The sequence below is a fragment of the Hyaena hyaena genome, unplaced genomic scaffold (genome assembly GCF_003009895.1).
Source record: "Hyaena hyaena isolate Hyena2069 unplaced genomic scaffold, ASM300989v1 scaffold_282, whole genome shotgun sequence".
In the NCBI taxonomy this organism is placed as follows: Eukaryota; Metazoa; Chordata; class Mammalia; order Carnivora; family Hyaenidae; genus Hyaena; species Hyaena hyaena.
In genome coordinates, this window is record NW_024080915.1 from 1,704,965 (window position 1) to 1,726,729 (window position 21,765).

Below are 21,765 nucleotides of genomic sequence, written 5' to 3' on the forward strand. Positions count from 1 at the left end.
AGAGAGGGGCCAGAGAAGTGGCCGTTCCAGGATTAAGTAGAATTAGGAGGACTCAGGGCTTTCTGTGGAAACACAATCTCCACCTTATCAGCACTAAGAATTGTGATTTCTGGGGTGTCTGGGTAGCTCAGTCGGTTAAGCATCCAATTTCAGCTGAGGTCATGATATCACAGTTCATGGGTTCGAGCCCCGCATTGGGCTCTGTGCTGACAGCCAGCTCAGAGCCTGGGGCCTGTTTCAGATTCTGTGTCTTCCTCTCTCTCTGACCCTGCCCTGTTCATGCTCTCTCTCTCTCTCCTCTCTCTCTCTCAGAAATAAATAAATAAATAAGACAAAAACAAACAAACTGTGATTTCCACACTGTTGAGAAAGGAAACTCACTGAACCATTTGCCATCGATCATGACTACATACCGAACACAAAGTTGTCTGGCCTGAAGATCTGGCCAAATGGTCCAGACCTGACCGAGTCCATGGTGCCAGGCTCCAGATCCACCAGGATGGCCCGAGGTACATATTTGTTACCTGTGAGGAACAGAGCCAGACTTAGACCTACAGGGGGCAAAGGAATCAGAGACAAGGCTGTGCTCTATGTGCCTTTCATGGCAGAGTGATTAGAGAAAATTCTAGCATCTGGCACAAAAGTGAAGTGGATAGAGGTGCTTTACAGCTTTAAAAGAGGAGATGATGGCATGCTTAGTCATGGCGAACATGCAGGAGTTGTAAGGAACCACAAAGTGTACTTTTTGGCAGTCGACGTTGGAAATGAATGCGAGAAGCATGTCTTTGGCATTTGTATGTTCCTAGCACATTCCGTCTGCCACGGTATGCAAAGCAAGGTTGACTGGGCAAAAAACACTGAAATAATCACCAGCAGCTTCATTGTAGTACACATTGATTCTCTCCAGCTGCAAGTCACTGTCTCCATGGTAACTGCCAGTGGGGTCGATCCCATGCTCATCACTGATGACCTCCCAAAACTGAGGAGAAAAAAAAAAAATCACATGATGGCCTGGCATCCTAAATATCAGTAAGGATGGCCCTTTTCTCCCTGTCACGTCCCTGGAACGGTGGCCACTGTGGGCAGACAGTGAAGGAGTCCTATAGCCGCAAGCCCCTGTTCCTGCAGCAGCTGCTGCAGAGGGGCTTGGAAATCCGCAGAGCATCGGCCATACTAGGGCGACAGACTGAAACGCTGGGAAGGGCACTGAACCAGGAGGGTGAGCCCAGCAGATGCCCTTGTGGGGAAAGCTGTGGATGCTGGGGAGGCCGTCACCCCCAGGCAGGGCTGCATGTCGCAGCATCCCAGCTGATGGATGGGTGCTGCCAGCCAGGTTCAAGGACCACTTGGACCCCGCCCCGCGACTGCCTCCAGGGATCAGTGTCTCCTGGCGCAAACCCCACCCAGCCCTCTAGGCAGCGCAGTTTTCTACCACTGACGTCCTGTGGCCTGTCGCCCCTGCCCCCAGCAGGGGATGGGGGCGTAGGGAAGGGCGGGCAGGAGGAGTCTGGGAGCCCGACTGGCGACAGTGGCCAGAGCTGGGCACGGGGAGGGCACAGGCTCCCATTGTGAATTTGCGGCAGGAAAGGGGGCGGGGAGGTTGGGGTGGGCAATATGGCGGTTCTGAAAGAGACCACGTCCCTGTCCAGGCTCCCGCCCACACCCTTGCACCACCACGCTGGCTCCTGCCTCGCCCACTGCGGTGGGAAGTCCCAGCCCCAGGACGGTCACCTGCCGCCTCGCAGACAGGACGTCAGACTCTGACATTATGTATCATCACGTCCAGATGGTGCTCCTATTAGGGAAATTATCTAACATTCTGATCTCATAAGTCTACAAGCATCCAACGTCCATCAGAACAGACTTTTCTGTTATGGGGGGAGGCCGGCAGGACTAGCAGGGACTGTGTTGGTGAGGAGGGAAAGATGGTGTGGCTGCAGATGTAAAATCAGGTTGTGCAGCTGGGAATATTTTTCTCCAAAGTCAGCAGATTCTCTGACTGAACTGTTAAGGAGGACAGTGTTTACCTGTGTGCTTTTTTAAACTTGGGGCAAGCCAAAATTTATGGGTTGTAGGTGGGGGAAAGCCTGCACAAAGTTGGGTGAAGCAAAGTAGGGGGTAAGAAGTGGGAAATTGTGGAAACTTGGTCATTGCCTCCTTTGTTTCATAGATACAATCCGCTGTGGGGGATGCAATAACAGTCATTGTGTGGTTGATGTTGGTTCAGTTAGTTGTCAAAGGTGGGCTGACTTCCATGTTCTTGCTGGCTCAGAAAGACTAGCTGTTATCATCTGCTGGGCATGTCTCTAAACTGACAGGTGTCAGAGGGTCTTTGAGATCAGATACGTCACCAGAGGTATATGTCAGAATAGACTAAAAGAATAATTATTAAGGGTTAAGTTATAGAGTAAAACCACAATTTTAGGTTTGAAGGGAGTTAGCTGAGAAGGCTGTGAGCTGTTGGCTTGAAGTATACTTAATGGCAGAAGGAAGATGACAATGGCAATTTGATGGATTTCTTGTTCAGTGAATAATTCTGGTGGTGACAGAGACATTATGAGAACACATGATTAGTGGTAACTCTACCACTGCCCAGGTGCCCCTTTGGGAAGCCAGAATCCTGTCCAATGCCAGACAATTGTTAAGGACCATGTACTGAAGTGTCCCATGGTTCTCTGGTGATGATGTTGGTGTCTTTGGTAAGATTGTCCATAGTTCTGGTCATTTCCTGAAGCAGGACATGGAACATGTAGGGGCTCTGGCATACTTGTCATTGGCCCACACAGCTCCAGGTGCAAAAATTGTCCCTATGTGATCTGCTGTGACAATCAAGCCTTTTCAGAGTCCTTCAATCCCCTAGCCTCTTGTTCTAAGGCTTCTTCATAACCTGGTGAGGAAGGAAGGTAAAGCCTCTTTGTCTGGGGCTGGATTCCACATCTAGGCTTATAGATATAACATGCTTTTGTAAACCTTTTGGATCAGCTAGTGCCTCAAAAATTGAAATCAAAATTTTATGGTGATAAAAGTCTGGTGAAATATTTGATATGGGTTAATAAGATTATCTCAATAACAAGATCTATTCCAGCTATGGGCATTCTTTCCTTCTTTCCTTCCTTTCCTTCTTTCCTTCCTTCCCTCCTTCCTTCTTTCTTTCTTTCTTTCTTTTCTTTCTTTCTTTCTTTCTTTCTTTCTTTCTTTCTTTCTTTCATCTTTCTTCTTTCTTTCTCTCTCTCTCTCTTTCTTTTCTCCTTTCCTTCCTTCCTTCCTTCCATCTTTCTTTCTTTCTTTCTTTCTTTCTTTCTTTCTTTCTTTCTTTCTTTCTTTCTTTCCTTCTTTCCTTCTTTCCTTCTTTCCTTCTTTCCTTCTTTCTTTCTTTTTCTTTCTGCCACGACCCTCTCCATGGGAGACACTTGTAGATCCAAGAGGTCATATCCACCCAAAGCTTGAACCTCTTTTTTAGATCATGACCCAAATCCCAGAATGTCTGAAATTCCTGCCCAAATTGTTTTAAGGCCACTTCTAGTGCATGTATAGTCTCTCTCCCTTTGTCTCCCTGAGGGCAGGTTGTGCCTGCAGTGGGCACTCCTAGGACCAAGGAAATATTGCATGTAAAAAGGGGGTGATGGGGCTTGGATGTGTAGGCTGGGACATCCATATGCACACGAGGCACAATAAAAACGCTGAGCACTGAGGCTCAGGTGAGCTTCCCTAGTGGGTGATACCCCTTGCATATTGTCACACATCAATGCAGTGAAAGTGATATGTCCTCATTTCATGGAAGGACAACAGAAACTCTGTGCATAGTTCTCCTCTGAACTCTTCACTTTGTTCTTCCCTTGCTTAATTTTAATTTGTATCTTTTACAGACTTTCCCTGTAAAACAAATCTCTAACTGTGAGTATAACAGCTTTCAGTAAGTTCTGTGAGTCCCCTTAGTGAATAATCAAACCTTAGGGTAATCTTGGAGACTGTTGATCTTGTGTCAGAAGGAAGCATGTTTTTGGAGACCATTCCCTCTGACTTGACAGTTGGCCCAAATGCTTCTCTGTTTGTGTCAGAAGTGGGATTCACTAACCTGACCCTGAGTCAGGGTCTTGAACATGGTTCAAGAAGAGAAGGATGAATGAGTGGGGGGTGGTGAGCCTTTGATTCCTGTGTGGCCATGGGGTCACCTAGGATAGAGAACTGGAGCTGTGCCACAATTAGTTACTGGAGGTAAAATTTACCAAAAGAATTTAGAGATAAGGCTCCAGCTCCTGGAGGAGTTGTCACACTGGATTCATAAGGAAGTACAAAGTAACAAGAAACAAGCAAATATCACTCCCTTGGTTCTTGTTATCTGTAGTAACCAAAATGAAAGGTAGAGTGTTGGGATGGATCTTGAGGCTGAGCCAAACTTTGAAATCAGGCTGTTCTGAGTTATTTCATGGATATCACCAAAGGACATATTTAAACTGAAGCCACAGATAGCTAATATTTGCAAGATAATGGGGGGAAAGACGAAAGGGAGATTCAAGAGACCCATCCCAGGAGGATAGAAACCTTTAAACAGTTACTGGATAAACAAAGCAGACAGAGATGGGACAAAATAAAGGTCTTAGTGCAGCACTCTCAGAAATTGGATAGACTGATGAAAGCCTCTGCTGACCCCACACGTTGAAGGGCCTTCCACAAATCTGCTTTATTAACCTTAGTTTGAAAGAATTTCAAAAGTTGGATGGCAAAGATAAAAATGGGAAAGGCTCCCTGGAATTTCCTGGGACCTAATCAACCTAATCAAGTTAATGATTGACAAAAGGGCCCTGTCCTCAGCTAGGGACCCAAGGGCGTGTGCACATGAGTGGGTGAAATGGCCACGGAGTCTAAGAATGATGTTTCTGGGACTCCTTGACATGGGACTCCTGTGCACATGATGCCAAAACTTGACAATGAAGTCCTGACTGTGGCTACAGTTAGATTGGGTGGAAAGGAGAATGAAATAGTGGGATTCAGGTGAAAGGTGGGATGAAATGTTTGAACAGACTGTGTAAAGTTGTTGTGTCTCTATTCCTTGAATACATTAAGGGGATGAATATTGTGTCTAGATAAGTCATGCTTCCCCTACCAAGTATCATAATACAGAAGTCATGTACAGCCTCCTTTCAGCCATTATTAATACGACAGCTAAATGGGAGTCAATGACATTGCCCGAGTCCACACAGATTGTTAATTTGACTGGGGTGATCGTACAGACAAATTATGTGTACAATAACCCTGTGTGGGGTACAGACTGGGGCTAATGGCAAAAGCCTGCAAGTCCCACCCTGCAGTGACCACTGGGATTTCCATTTGAAAAATCTAGAACATTCCCATTTGAAAGACAATTATTAGCTTGCTATTTGACATGAGTTGAAATTGTTCCTATGACTAAACGACATAGAATAACTTTGAAATAACTATAATGTCTTGGATAATGTATTAAGGATATTATGATGGGGAGGGCAGTGCTCAGAAGAGTCTATATAAAAGAAATCATTTATATACGAAATGGTGCTAAGGGAATATAAGGGAAGGACTCATAAGCAGGTGCTCTTTTTCCTATAGGACTGACTTTGGAACCACCTGAGGTGCTGCTAGACCCTATGGCCATTTGAGTGTTACCATATAAACAACTCTCTATTGACCAACAAAAAGCCGTTAGTTTATGGATAGCAATCCAAAGTGAACATTTCCAAGCCACTCTTATTGAAGAAAATAAAAACAATGCAGCTCAGTGGGCTGGAATGTCTGCTATTTGCCTCTTTGTTTGAGTTTTTACTGACTCGTGGTGGTGGCCAATGGTCGGGCTGTGGGGTCAGGCACAGAGAGAATGGGAAGCTCACCTATTAAAGAGATATCCATATGGGCCACAGCTCCATATGAGAATCACTATGGGAATTTGAGAGGTACATTATTATTATTATTATTATTATTATTTTAAGTAGACCTCATGCCTAGTGTGGAGCCCAATGTGGGGCTTCAACTCATGACCCTGAGATCAAGACCTGTGTTGAGATCACGAATCAGACACTTAACTGATTAAGCCACCCAGGCACCCCAAGAGGTACATTAAAGTAGAACATGGCAATGCCCATGAGAAGAACCTCCTCCTGGTATCAGAAGTGGCTGGCATTGGCAAGTGGCAATCCTTGTGCATTCACTTGAGGTGGCCTCCTGGATTGTCCTATCACAATGCAGAGATGGGCTAAATTTAGACATATTCTTCCTGCACCCTATGAGGCACAAAATACCAACTGTACAGTCTGTCCCCAAGAAAGACAGAGGCTGCAGATGGCTCTAGGGCAGTCTCCAGGGGGGAAGGCCATGCACATAGCTGTCAAATTGGGCTGATGCCCCTAGAGATTACAACTAGGTTCCTGCAGTAATAGACACTTGCTCTGGATTGGGTTTTGCATACCTGGTGATAGAGGTAAATGTTCAAAATACTATGGAAGGATGGAACTATAAGATATTGTACCAAGTTGTGCCATCAAGTCACATTTCTTCAGCTCAAGGAACATACTTTTATCCTGATAGTTTGCTAGATAACTAGAACAGGCATGAAAGGCTGGCTTACATGCCTTCATGAGTATGTGTTCACACTCAACATGAAGGGGACCAATGAAGTGTACCCATCAGGCAGATTTCTCCATTTCTCTATGGGATATGGGGAATGGGGTGGGAGGGAATGCTATTACTCTACAACTCTTCCCATATAACCTCAACTTTCTTTTTTCCTACCTGATACAGTGGTCCTAAGATCAGAGCAACAACCACAGGTGCCAATGGGAGGGATGATCCCTAAGCAAGAAACTGTCACTATATCTTTAAATCTTATGTCAGAATTACTAAGGGCCTAATGGAGTGGATGGTGCCTTTACCTTATCTTGCAATACTGAGGTTAACAGTGAATGCAGCTATACAGTCAAGAAAGTCCAATTCTGTACGCATCTAGCCCTATCCTATATGAATGAGACTGGATTGAGGAAGAGGTATTTGCTAGACTGCTGCTGGCAATCTAGACCAGCACAGTAGCCAAACCTAACATCCTTTCCAAAAAAAAGGTGGAAATGCTTGGTAAAATTAAAATGGTAAATGTGGAGAAGGCAGAATGGTAGGTGAGGACAAAAGGAATGAATAAATGGTTTATGCAGTGAAGGAAATGCAATACTATATCGGTGCCTTGAGAGAGACTCGGAGGGAGAGATGGTATTGTCTCTTAGCCCAGTTATACCAGATGCCTGAAAGGGTGGAGCCATATACATTGGTGGACAGCTCTTGCCTTTGAAACCTTGACCTAGTCAAATGGAAGCCTACAAACTGAGTGACATGACTCAGGGAGAAACCATAAGATTAGATGATAGACTGGTCTAATTGTTAGTGACTCAGTGGGGCTCTGATAATGTGGCATATCTTTTGACTCTTATTTTTCAGGTTACCATGCTGTGATATGGAGTAACACTGGCCTTGTTGATCAGATTCAACCACCTTAAGTAAAACAGGGCTTATGGTAATACTGATATTGATAATCAAATATATTAAGAAGTTGAGTTAAAGCCTCATCAGGATTAATAAAATGGCTGGCTTGAGGAACTGGATTTAACTAATCATCACCTAGTTTTTATACTAAACAGTTCTGTACAAGATCGTAATAAGGTACAAATAGCACACAATGAAGGGCACCTGGGTGGCTCAGTCGGTTAAGCGTCCGACTTTGGCTCAGGTCATGATCAAGCAGTTCATGGGTTTGAGCCCTGAGTCAGGCTCTGTGCTGATATCCAGCTGAAAGCTTGGAGCCTATTTCAGATTATGTATCTCTATTTCAGACTATGTATCACACATTGGGAAGGGAAAAGAGTAACCAACCCAGTACAAAAACATGAATATGTATGTCATGGCTTCATAGGGTGAATTATTATTGTTTTGTGTAGTAAATACTATATTAACTATAGATGCCCAGGCAAAGGTAATTGTTTTACTATAACAGAGTCTTGGCCAAAGGCCTGGGGGTGACTTGTATAGCAAAGACTTATTTTTATCCAAGGAGAGGTCTGGCTTTTGCTCTTGGCTCCTGGGAAGTGATTTCTAGGGCCTTGGAATGTCTAATGGGAGTACCTTTATTTGCTTGATGGCTTTGGCCAGCAGACCATATGTCAATGTACTTTATGATAAGGACATTGGTACTAGCTCAGATCTCCCAGGAACTAGAGACTAAAGGTATCAGCTCAACTTGGAGGAGGGGCTGGAGACTAAATGTTGGCTGTGTGAGGAGTATGTATCTCTGCTGGCAGGAGATAAAAACCCCAATAAAAATTCTGGACCCCATAGGCTCAGGTGAACTTCCTTGGTTGTGTGTGTTTCATACACATATCCTGGGAATTAACATTGTCTTTGACTCCATAGGGACAGGATGACTGGAATCTCTACATTTGGATCCTTTAGGACTCTTCCCAAAGTGTCTCCTCTCTTGACTGATTAAAAAAATTTTTTTTAACGTTTATTCATTTTTGAGAGAGAGAGACAGACAGACAGAGTGGAGTGAGGAAGGGGCAGAGAGAGAGGGAGACGCAGAATCAGAAGGAGGTTCCAGGCTCTGAGCTGTCAGCACAGAGCCTGATGCAGGGCTGAAAACCATGAACCGTGAGATCATGACCTGAACCGAAGGCAGATGCCTAAGCAACTTGGCTGATTAATCTGCTTTCTCCATAATAAACCATAACCATGAACATAACAGCTTTCAGTGAGTTCTGTGAATCATTCTGGAGAATTATTAAAACTGGTTCTGGGGGCCCCTTGAACTTGCACTTGCTGTCAGAAGTGATGGCAGTCTCCGAGTGGACACTTTATGTCCTCTAAAACTTCATAGTTGGTCAGATTTTATTCAGGGGATTAAATGAATATTTGCATTATGAATGCTGAAAACCGCAGCCTTCTACTCAGCAATTAGAATGTTGGCAGACAGCAGAAGAAGCAGGGTATTGGTGGAGATAATCTGGGCTATATGATCACTTCAAGAAGAACGACATAATAATAATGTTTATATATGCTATCTTTTGCTGCATAAAAATCTACCCCCCAATTTTTTGGATTAAGATGAAATATTTATCATTAATTATAGGCTTAAGGGTTGGCTGAGTGGCTTTGTTATGGGTCGATTCATTTGGGGCATGATGTTCTAGGGTAGCTTCACTCACATGTCAGTTGGTAGGCAGGCTTGTTGGGCTAGTGAGGGATTCACTGTCATGTCTCTCAGTTGAATTGATCTCAGCTGGAAAAGTCATGTGTCTTTTGTTATCCATCAAGTTGATCATACTTGTTTATATGGTGGCAAACTGTCCCCAGTGGCAGGAGAGGGCAAGCCCCAATCCACAAGTGCTTTTCCTACCCTTCCTCATATCTCACTTGCTAATGTCCCGTTGGTGAAAACAAATCATGTGGCCAAACCCAGATTCAAGAGGTGGACAAACAGACTCCACCTCTTGACTTGTGGAGTAGCAAAATCACATTGTAAAGGAGAGTGTATCAGTCAGTTTCTCTAGAAACAGAACCAATAAAACCTGAAATCTGTAGGGAGGGCCCACATGCTGGAAACTCAGGTAGGGTTTCTATGTGACAATTTGGAAGCGATTCGTCTCTGGGAAACCTCAGTTTTTGTTCTTAAGGCCTTCAACCATTGGATGAGGCTCATCCATCTTATAAAGGGTAATCTATTAATAAAATGGTAAGTAAACTGGTTGCAAATTTGAATCACATCTACAAGATACCTTCACAGCAAATCTAGACTGAACAGCTGGGTTCCATAGTTCAGCTATGTGTCAACATAAAGTGTTCATGCCCCAAATGAACACACAAAATTTCACCATCACAGAGCAAATATTCAGTTATCATTCAATTTGTCCTCTGTCACTGACAGTTCCCTAAGCAAACAATAAGATAGATTGCCCATAATTCACCCAGTGATCCTATTCTCTTAAAGCTCTACTCATGGGCTCAGAGGTCCCAATTAGCTTCCTAGTGTCTATCTCTTAAAAATGAGTGCACAGGGGCTCAGTCAGTTAAGCAACCAATTCTTGATTTCAGCTCAGGTCATGATCTCATGGTTCTGGAGCTTAAGCCCCATGTTGGACTCTGTGTTGACAGTGAGGAACCTGCTTGGGATTCTCTCTCTCTTTGCCCCTCCGCTGCTTGTGCTCTCTTTCTGTCTCTCTTCTCAAAAAAAAAAAATAAAAGTAAATAAATTTTAAAAAATGAGAACACAACTAAAGATGGCCAGATACTTGGAAAAAGCTTCTATCATGAAAGACAGAGGCTCAAGCAAGTAAACAAGGATTAAAAAGAAAGAAAGAAACATGGAGACAATTATGAAAGGAAAAGAAAATTTCTTTTAAAAGTTTGATGAATCTCCTCAGAGAAGGGATGATAGTGTATCCATGAAATAAGCATAGAATACATAGATAATAAAATTAAAGAATTGAGAAAAATGCTTAGAAATTAGAAATTATAAGAGCATAATTGAAAACTCACTTGAGACACTGAAAGACATAAGTCAAGCAAATCTAAGAGGGTGGGTAGATGGAAAACAGGAGAGAATTTGATGAAAAAATTAGAGAGCTAGCCAGAGGCCCAACATCAGATGAATAGCAGCTCCACAAAGAAGCAACTGAAGAAAAAAAAGAAACTGGGGAGAAATATGATCGTATAAATATATGAAGAAAATGACAGAAGAATGTGAGTTTCCAGATATAATTCTCAATGGTAGAATCTATCACCTCCTTACAATCTGAATGCACGATCCAGTTACTTGAAAATTACTTGTCTCCCAACGGTTCCATGAGAAACAGACTTGGAGAGATTTCCCGAAGAAGCATATTGGAGAATGGAAGGAGCAGAATTGGGGGAAATAAGGAGCTGAGTTGTGCAGTCCCAGGAGGTGCTTTGGAGCACAGATGACTCTTCAGGAATGCCCCAAATTGAGGCAAGGGAACTAAACCTTCTTACCCTCCTCCCACTGACCAGCCCTTACATGCAACATGTCCCTGAGTGAGGGACCACGTGTGTGGGTGGGACAGCTCTCTAGCTGAAGGCAACTAGAAGAGAGGGCTCAGTAGAGATGCCATTGGTGGTCCAACTTCTAGGAGCCTCGGAGTCCGGAAGGAGGCATTCGCTTTCTTGATTCAGTTCGAATCTTCTAGTTTTAACTCCTTTGAAGTCCTTAATGCCCACATGGTCAGCAACCTCTAATTACACTGTGTTGCTTGGATGGTGGTCTGCCTACCGGGAGGGGGTGCTGCGGACGGCCTGCACCAGGAGGCAACGAGGTCCAGCCCTGGCCAGGGTGCTAAGGCGGGAAGCGCCATGGCCTGGCCTCCGGTGGGAATGTGAAGTCTTTCTAATTTCAAGGAGTAGCATCAAAAGGCCCATTGTTGTTGCTCGGCCAGTACTATGGTTTTTATAGGTAATAATGCTGCCATTTTGCCACTGATACTATGTCCAACTGCTCCACCTGTCTCTCATTTGGTCTGAATTGAAGCAGCGAAAATAAAAGGAGGGGAGTGCTATTTATGAGGAGGCTTCTCAAACCCTCAAACCCTACCATGCGCTGCCCCGGCTCAAAGAGCATCTCAAACATTACATTCTCAAACTTTCAAATTGACAAAGGTGATAAACTAGAAGTATCTGTGTTTCAAATGATCTTTCAATATACAAAAGATTTACCACCTAACATTGGTACCAAATTTTCTCATCAAGAGTTAAGTAGCATTCCAGTTACAGAAATTGAATTGTCTCATTCGTTACCAAAACAGTTTCTCTATCAGATCTCTATCCCATTTATTCAGTGGTGCCTGTTCAGTGCAACATGTTTGTGAGGTAAGTGGGAAGGAAGGGAGATCCATGCTGGGCTCCTTCTGTATTCTACAATCAGCTCAGGCACTCACACACATACATACACACACACACACACACACACACACACACTCGCACGCACACACACATGAGGTAGAGATTATCTCCTAGTGCAAGAGGAAACTGTTTAGAGGGGTTAAGAAAATGGCCTAGCATCATGCAGTGCCAGCAAAAAATTCAGCAGTTGCATCTCCTGCCGCCTGACAGCACATTTTCTGGAGTTTCACATCCACAGTTGCCTAGGTAACCACCACACAGCCTCCAGGACTGCCTGCCTGAAAAGGGAGGAAGGGAGGTGGGGGAGCCATCTACTCTTCCCTTCATTTCCTGCATCAACAATGCTGCAGCCCTTTGTCAGGGTGTTAATGTGGCAAAAACAGAAAACCCAAAAGCCTGCCTATGGGATTACATTTCAATGAAATATTTCTACTCATTGAAGGACCAGATACATTGAGAATCTTGCCTGCCAGAGCTCTGAGCCTGTTTCTATTTTTATTCACTCTTAGGCTTTTTCCTTTTCTCTTAGGCTTTTTGTCCCTCCAGCAAGTTCCCTTCCTAGTGGGCAAGAGTAGTGAATATTCCTTATTCAAATAAGCCTGTGTCCTTGAGAAATGCCAGCATCTCTCCCCCATGGGCAAAGAACTCTGCAGAGTCCTCCCTATTCTCTGGACCTGTAAGTGACCAGGACAAGAACCAGGGCTGGCACATGACCACGTCACCTGACCCATTCATCCTGGCATGGAGTCTTTGTGGTCCATCCTGTCACGGTCATTGCAGATGGCCACTGGGACTTGAAGGGTTTTTTTTCTCCCTGCCCTGCTACAAGAGACAGACTTAGGCTGAGAGATTAAATAAGCAAGAGGAATGAGAGTTGAAGTGGCTCACTTCTTCACCACCGTCAACAATTTGATCTTCATCGGTCCAAAGCATTCCTTTCACTAAGAAGCTGAAATGCACCTTGCTTTTATGAGCAGCTCTCTTTTAACAAAAATATTAATGAAATTTAAGTCATAGGTGTTGCTGCTAAAAGTCATTTTGTTTTAGTGGCACTGTGCTCAAGGAACAAGTTGGAAATGTCTATGACCAGTCCTATTACGTATGATTAACATTTTCACTCGCCATTTGAAATATCAATGGACAGCTACTGCATGGCCACTGGTCAAGGTCAAGAGGCATCAGGCTGGCTGTAGGGCTAGCCCACAGGGATGGGGAACAGTGGACTCAATTACAGGCGTGAAGGCATCAGAATCCAGGAGTCTGTGCTACTGGATGGAGGTGGCTGGCATAGGCTCTGGGCAGTCCGACACAGTCTCTACCCCAAGTCAGACTTTTAGTTTGGGCCAGACAGGGGACAGGCTTGGGACAAGGCTCAGTGCCCAAGCAGCAGAGCTGGCAGGAAGATGAGCTGAGCCAACCCACAATCCCAGAACACTGCAGGGGGCAGTTGGATATTAGGTGACCTTATTGAATTAATGATAAGTTTCTTGGGGGTAGCAATGGCCTTGTAGTTATGTAAGAGAACGTCTTTGTCCTTAGGAGGGCTCTACTGAAACTTTTAGGGGTCATTGTTATGATGTCTATAACCTACTTTCAAATAACCCAGAAAAAAATGCATATATAAATGTATATTTATACACAAGCAAATGCCAGAAAATGGGTAAAACATGAATAACTGTTGAAATTACAGGAAGGGGATACAAGAGTTGACTGTACTATCTTTTTAACTTGGTAGTTTTAAGGGATATTTCTTACATAAAAATTTTAAAAGTTTTTTAAAAAGAGTTAATAATTAGTTCTAGGCCTGAAACATAAAACAATTTTTTTTATACCAGGTGGTGCCATTAGTTAATGTTTTGCTGACTTCCTCTTTATAGATGCTGAGTAGTCCAGAATGGATAAAATAAGGTAAAACTATTGCCTTTAAGTCCACCAGTTAAAACATGTGTTTCATAAAGCAGGCTGGTGGGTTCTATTTATATCTGGTGTTTTCTTGTTCTCACATTTTCAATGCTTAATTGTTTGTCTCATTCAGAAGAACATTTTATCTGACTACCCATCCTGTGGCAGGAAGTAGAAGGGAGTGCTGTCTGGAGATTAAACCACAAAAGTGGACGGCAAGTCTTCCAGATCCCCGCCATGGTTCTGCTTTTATAGCCCTGAGGAAATAACTTGATCAACCAAAACACACAGAGCTGCCACACATCAGGCCACTTGTTCATAATTAGCAAGATCATTTTAAAAAATGGGCATTCTTATTTTGATGCTTGTGCAAATATAACGTGAGTGCATGCCCCAAATGGGTAAATGCATGAAAATCACATGATGATATCTATCTCTCTTCCTAGACTGTAATCCTTAAGGCCAAGAACAGTGTCTCTCTTATTTATATTTGTAGTCCCACTGCCTAGCACCATAAATATTTTTTAATGTTTATTTACTATTATTTTGAGAGAAAGAGAGCATGAGCAGGGGACGAGCAGAGAGGGAGGGAGACACAGAATCCAAAGCAGGCTCCAGGCTCCTCGGGGCTTAAACCCATAAACCTGAGCAGAAGTTGGATGCTTAACCAACTGAGCCACCTAAGCACCCCTATATTACTTGAATAAATGACTAAATGAGTAAATAAGTAAGTTAATTTAAAAAGTAGAATAAAGAAATGTGATGATATTTTATTTTCACAACAGCCAAGGACTGTGAAAATTCATAATACCATTATTCTTATGTTTTATCATGTTTGCAGGCTAAATATAGCAGAATGATGTCCAATGCTTAATGACACAGCATGATAAACATGTAAAATATCTGTATAGTCAAACGATGATTAAAGCTAATATTTAAAAAAGCAACTGACTGCTATGTTAGAGCAGCGGGATTTCAGGGAATCTTCTTTATCCTGTGTACCATTTTTTAAAAACTTGTTTTATTTATTATTTATTTTTGAGAAAGAGAGAATACAAGCAAGGGAGAGGCAGATAGAGTGAGAATCTCAAGCAGGGTCTGCAGTGTCAGTGCAGAGCCGGACATGAGGCTCAAACTCACAAAACCGTGAGATCATGACCTGGCCCAAAATTAAGAGTCAGACGCTTATCTGACTGAGCCACCTAGGCACCCCCATTTTGTTTTTAATCAGAGTAACTTATACATGGGTATGACCCCTGCAGGAAAGCAAACAGAAGATGTTTAATATATATAAGAAAATTGCACAACACGGAAAATTACTTGCCTGTCATGAGGAATGTAGATTCAAAGAAGTACATGATTATTTTTATTAGAATATTAGGAAAGAGAAGAGAGATTTGAGAAGTAACAAAATCCTGAATCACAGAGAGCCTAATGGCCTAGCCTTGTTTCCAGAAGCCAGTCAACAGAGGTGATTAGAAGGCATAGCAGGGAAGAGTATCTATGAAGACAAAATGGAACTTCCATGATAAACAGTATCAACATACATAAAGGGCACAAGGTCAACTTGAAATGGAGGGATATGTCTCTTAAGTGGTCTATTTAGTCCTTGACAACTGTCAAGTCCACTCACTTTGAAGATAAAAATAGGAGCACCTGGGTGGCTCAGTCAGCTGAACATCTGCACAGGTCATGATCCCAGAGGCATGGGATGGAACCCAGCGTTGGGCTCTGTGCTGAGCGTGGAGCCTGCTTGGAATTATCTCTCTCCGTCTCCCTCACCCTCTACCCCTCCCTCATTCTCTCTGTCTCTCTCTCTCTGTCTCTCTCTCACTCTCTCTCAAAAAAAAAAAAAATAATAAAAGTAGCAGTACACATTTCTGTGCAAATAGGTTTGTCTGCAGATCCTAAACTGTAACGTTAACTGCACTGAATTCAAAAGCACTGTGGTGGATTCAAAAATAATGTCCCCAATAGCATCTGAATGATACTTTTCCTTACTGATAATTAAGAAATATAAATAGGGATGTCTGGGTGGCTCAGTGGGTTAAGTATCTGACTCTTGATGCTCATGGTTTGTGAGTTAGAGCCCTGCATCAGGCTCTGCACTGACGGAGTCTCTCTCTCTCTGCCCCTCCTGCACATACACACTCTCTCAAAATAAATAAATAAACTTTAAAAACAGAAATAAATTGATAGTGAGATATGTATCTTTATTAGGTTGGCAAAATCTTGAATCTGATTATGTCTATTGTTAGAAAATATGAATGTGTAGTACAAAAACACAGGCAAATGAAAAATTTGATCTTAATTTCTATATCAAAAGCCCCTATTCTGTTTGGCAGAAATGACAGCATCAATGTAGTCAATGTAAATTAATACTTGTCAACTCAGGAGACCCTCAGTCAACTCTGGGTTTTTGCCCTCTCCCCCTGCTCCCTGAGGTTGATTCTAAGCAGTAGGAGATATGTGATGCTGGCACAGGGGCCTTACCAGAGTGGGGTGTCCTCTTCACTGTCCCCCATCCATGCTCACACATGTTCAGATACCCGCATTCCCCTGTAATCTGACATTCTAAAGTTCATGCTGACTTATCCCACCTAGCACCATTGTGATGGCTACTTTTATGTGTCATCTTGACTGGACCATGGGGTGCCCAGATATTTGGCTAAACATCATTTCTGTGAGGGTGATTCTGCATGAGATTAGCATTAGAATCAGTAGACTGAGTAGAACAGATTGCTCTTCCCAGTGTGGGCAGGCATTATCCAATTCACTGGAGGCCTGAATTAAAATAAAGAGATGGAGGATGGGAGAATTTACTCTCTGCCAGACTGTTTGGGCAGGGACATCCACCTTCTGCTCTCAGACTTGAACTTCACTAATAGTTCTCTGGATTCTCAGGCCTTTGGACTCAGCCTAGAACTATACCTGAATGTTCAGGTTGCAGAAACCAGACCATAGAACTTCTCAGTCTCCATAAGCATGTGAGCCAATTTCTTATAATAAATATCTTTATATATAGCCTACTGGTTCTGTTTCTCTGGAGAATTCTGACTAATATACCCCTTGTTTAGATATTGAGGATTCTTTGGCTACCTCCGTTCTTCCCAGTGAAAACATGAAACTTTCTGAAGTTCTCTTGCAATGTTCTGGAGGCTCCCAGGGGCTGCCTCAGGACCTCTCAGTCTGGACATGCAACTCGCTATTTCCATTCTACTGCTGGCAAATCAAACTGGTGGGAGGGAATGTGGTTGGGTTTGATTTGCCATTTCCCACAATCCAAAATAGAAACCGGTGTGCAGTTTTCTGGCTTGAGAGACCACCTAGGAATTTATCACCCAGGATGCTTTGGGCTGCAAGGAACAGAAGATCCAACTGAAAATGTCTTTAACAATAAGAAATGTATTATCCCCTATAACAAAAATATTACAGAAGTATTTCTCAAAGTGTGGTCTAGTGACTCCTGGAGGTCCCTAAAACCCTTTCAGGCCCTCGGCATGATCAAGAACATTCATTCCAAGTGCAAGCTAATATTACAGAGTTTAATCTGTAATAAAGCGGAAGTCAGCAGTTGTTTACAAAAAGTCTGTTTCATAAAAGTTTCTGTAAATAAAGTTTTATTGGAACACAACCATACTCATGTGTTCACATATCATCAATGGCTGTTGTTAAGCTACATTGGCCAACTTCAGCAGCTGTAATGGAAACTTCAAGGCCTGCAGAGTGGAAAATATTTACTCTCTGACCCTTTACAGAAAAAAGTGTCCTGAGCCCTGTAATAGAATATAAGTATTTTTTTTTAATTTTTAATGTTTTATTTATTTCTGAGAGAGAGAGAGAGAGAGAGAGCATGAGCAGGGGAGGGTAAGAGAGAGAGAGGGCGATACAGAATCTGAAACAGGCTCCAGGCTCTGAGCTAGCTGTCAGCACAGAGCCCGACGCGGGGCTCGAACCCACGAACCGTGAGATCATGACCTGAGCTGAAGTCGGACACTCAACCAACTGAGCCACCCAGGCACCCCAGAATATAAGTATTTTTGAAGATCCTTTCAGAGTCCACTTTATAAATAACTTGTGAATAACTGCAACTTGTTAAGTTTTTGGTGTCTACCAAAGAATATCCACAATTAACTGAACACAAATAAAAACATTCCTGCCTTTCTCCACTATATACGTGAATGAGGCCAGATCTGTTTGTTTGTTTTTCAGCCAAAACAACTGCTAAGAGCAAAATTAATTCAAAACAGTTATGAAAATCCAACTGTCTTGGGGCGCCTGGGTGGCTCAGTCGGTTAATTCTCCGACTTCAGCTCAGGTCATGATCTTGTGGTTTGTGGGTATGAGCTCCAGGTTGGGCTCCGTGCTGACAGCTCAGAGCCTGGAGCCTGCTTCAGATTCTGTGTCTCCCTCTCTCTGTGCCCCGTACCCACTCATGCTCTGTTTCTGTCTGTCAAAAATAAATAAAAATATTTAAAAAAAAAAAAAGAAAAGAAAATTTAACTGTCTTGTATTAAGCCAGACATTAAAGAGATTTGCAAAAACAATGTCCAACAATGCCTCTCCTATCCCTGAGTTATTTTTTGTTTTATAAGACATTATTTTTCATAAAAATGTTAGTTGTGGTATTATGTAATGAGTTTTAGATTCTATAATAGATTAATTATCTATTTAAACCTTTTTTAATGTTTATTTTTGAGAGAGAGACAGAGACAGAGTGCAAACAGGGGTGGGGCAGAGAGAAAGGGAGACACAGAATCTGAAGCAGGCTCCAGGCTCTGAGCTGTCAGCATAGAGCCCAACGTGATGCTTAAACTCATGGACCACGAGATCATCACCTGAGCTGAAGTCAGAACTCAGCCAACTGAGCCACCAAGATGTCCCAATTATCTATTTAAATTAATAATAAATACATATTTTGTGATGTTCTCAATTACAATTAATAATATGGTAAATATTGATAGCTATAACCCACATATACAAAAGCTTGCTGGGATCTTCAAAATTTTTTTTTCTTAAATATTTTAATGTTTATTAATTTTTGAGACAGAGAGAGAACACAAGTTGAGGAGGAACGGAGAGAGAGAGGGGGACACAGAATCCAAAGCAGGCTCCAGGTTCTTAGCTGTCAGCACAGAGTCCCATCCAGGGCTCGAACTCACAGACTGCGAGATCATGACCAGAGAAGTTGGACACTCAACCCACTGAGCCACCCAAGAGCCCCTATTTACTTATTTTTGAGAGAGAGAGAGAGTACACAAGCCAGGAAGGGACAGAGAGAGAAAGAGGGAGACAGAGAATCCAAAGAAAGCTCTGTGCTGCCAATGGAGAGCTTGACGCGGGACTCAAACTCATGACCTGAGCCAAAGCTGGATTCTTAACCCAGGGAGCCACCCAGGTGCCTGGGATCTTCAATAACTGTTAAGATTGTAAACAGGTCCTGAGACGGAAGTGTTTGAAAATAGCTGGTTTAAAGCTAGGACAGGTTCAGGGTCAGTCATCTCAGTGATGTTACCACAGACGTAGGTATTTTCTAGAACTGTTATTCTCAACATCCTGTTGGTCTTCCCCTTAGATCGGCTTGCCTCATGGGTGCTGCTGCAAACCTTTGTGGCATCACATGTCTTCAGAGGCAGAAAAGGTACTATTTATTTTTGCCCAATTATTTTCTAAGAGCGAGGAAATCCTCCCTTAGAACCAGTATATTATCTGTTTTGTTTTTAAATCACGTAATAACCATCCCCCTCCCCTAAAGCCTCATTAAAAAGAGTATATAGGAAGTAAATTGATCCCAGACTAATTCTTGTGCCATAAACAAGTAGAGCACAGGACAGGATCTAAGAAACCACTCTTTGCAGTCGGAAAATAGACACACCTTTAGAAAAAAGAGAAACAAATGAGGTGAACTGTACAATCCACTTGAGCTTTCTGCCTGAAGAACCTTCTAAACCATAGTACAGAGAGAAGGAATCCAAGCAGAGCACAGATTCTTGCTGAGCTGAGAAGACACAGATGTTTGGAACGCTGAGGGAGGTTGAGGTTGCAAAGCAACGCAAGGAAATAGCTCCATAAATCTGCACGGCCCCTTTGAAGGTTCTGGCTGAAGGCTAGCTCTGTGATAAACAGGGGAGGTTCTACAAGGCCAAGCAAAAAACAACTACCAGAGAAAAAAGCAACTATTTGGTAATTATAGCTTGCATGGCACTGGAGACATTTGAGTTCTGACCAGCCACATGGAGATATTTCAATGAACACCCAGGATATTCCGTAGAAATCCCAGAAAGGTCACACATGAGGAACAGAACTTAAGTGGCATTAAGGTAAAGGCTATCCTAGATTCACCCAAGGGAGCTTAGAACCAAGCCTGGGAAAGATCCTGCTGATTTGCAAGTTAGTGAACTACCTGCAAGAAGGAAGCCCAACACTCTTTCAAAGATGACAGCAAAACCCAAATTCTCGAAAATGAGACATTTGCAATGTCCTAAATTCAATCAAAAGATAGTAGACATGAAAAGAAGTAGGAAAATGTGACCCATAATTCGGGGGTGGGGAGATCAAGCAACAGAAAGAGCCAGAAATGACAGATTTTTTAAATGTCAGTATCAGACAAGGATTTAAAAACAGCTTTTATGAATACATTGAAGGATTTAAGTGGGAGGCGGAGCAAGGGAGGATGCGCTGGGCTGGGAGACTGTCTGGGAGCCCTTCTGCGGGAGGTGGGCTCGCAGCCCGCAGGGAGGGCGGGGCCGGCACCGGGCGGCAGTTGGCCTGTGCGCTGTGCACCGCTGAGGAGCGCTTTGTGCTGCAGTGCACGTGTCTGTGTCGCTGCCTGGCCACCCCAGGATGCCTTCCACCGAGGCCTCTTCCTCTTCTGCGACCCAGAGCCACTGGGCTAAGCAGGCCGTGAGTTTTTAGGAACCAGCTGGCCAGGAAAATGTTTTACTCCTATGAGCCACCTTCTGAGGATCCTTTCCCGCTCCCCCCCTCCCCCCCAGACAGGAGAACCCTTGTATCTCCAGCTGGAGTCTGGTGCTCCCCTCTTCAGGGCCTGCGGCTATCTGGGCCCCCAAACCTGCTCCAGATATCCCAAAGCACATTTCTGCAGTAGGTAGCATCCAACTCTAGACCAGAGACGGAGACATAAACAGGCTCTACACGGATCATTTGAATAGTTGAGTTCCAGACTCCCACTTCCTTTTTCCAAGATCTGAAATTGTAATAGAAATAGAAGATGGCATTACACCTGAAGTTGTGCGAAAGGATGATGTTGCAGAGATCACAGGAAGCGTGGGTGAAGCGCTTGAGAAAGAATTGGATTCCACAGCAAAACATAAATCCAGGGAAGATAAAATTTTCCAGAAGTTTAAGCCTAGCATAGCTTTTGAATCAGGACAAGACTCTCGGAGATTAGCGGAAGTGTTGTCCCGATCTGGATTCCTGGTGAAAATGTCCCTCAAGAAAAAGATATTTTAGATTGCCTCTGTAGTACCAAGAGAGTATCTGAATTCCAGGCCACGCTCAGCAGCTCAGTTACCTTAAGGCAGACATATGGGGCATGAGTGCTGACTGGGCCGCCCCGCTGGCCTCACTGGTGCTCAAAGCTGTAGACTGGGCTCTGGCTACACAGAAGAATTTGTGTGAAGCAAGATGTAACAGATACACCTTAAAGATATCATTGTAAAGCCTTAAAAATGCTGCTAATCTCTTAGACCTTGCAGTTCTGTGTCTTGGACTTTATCCTAAGGAAATAATTATACCAGAAACACAAGTACAAAAATGTTATTTTAGGCATTGCTGACAATGTCCAACAAAAATGTCAAGTGACAGGGAATTAAATAAATTTTGGTACATCCATGCAGTGCAAGGCTATGCAGTCTTAACAGTACAGACCTACACGGACACCAAATAAGATCTGGATCTAAACGGATCCATACCAAGACTCCG

At 43.3% G+C, this 21,765-nt stretch overlaps 1 protein-coding gene and 1 pseudogene; one reads left to right on the plus strand and one right to left on the minus strand.

Moving 5' to 3' along the window:
* The window catches only part of TUBB2A (tubulin beta 2A class IIa), a 55,932-nt gene that overhangs the window by 15,346 nt on the left and 18,821 nt on the right, over positions 1–21,765 (minus strand).
* Positions 1,036–21,488, plus strand: LOC120241447 (annotated as a pseudogene).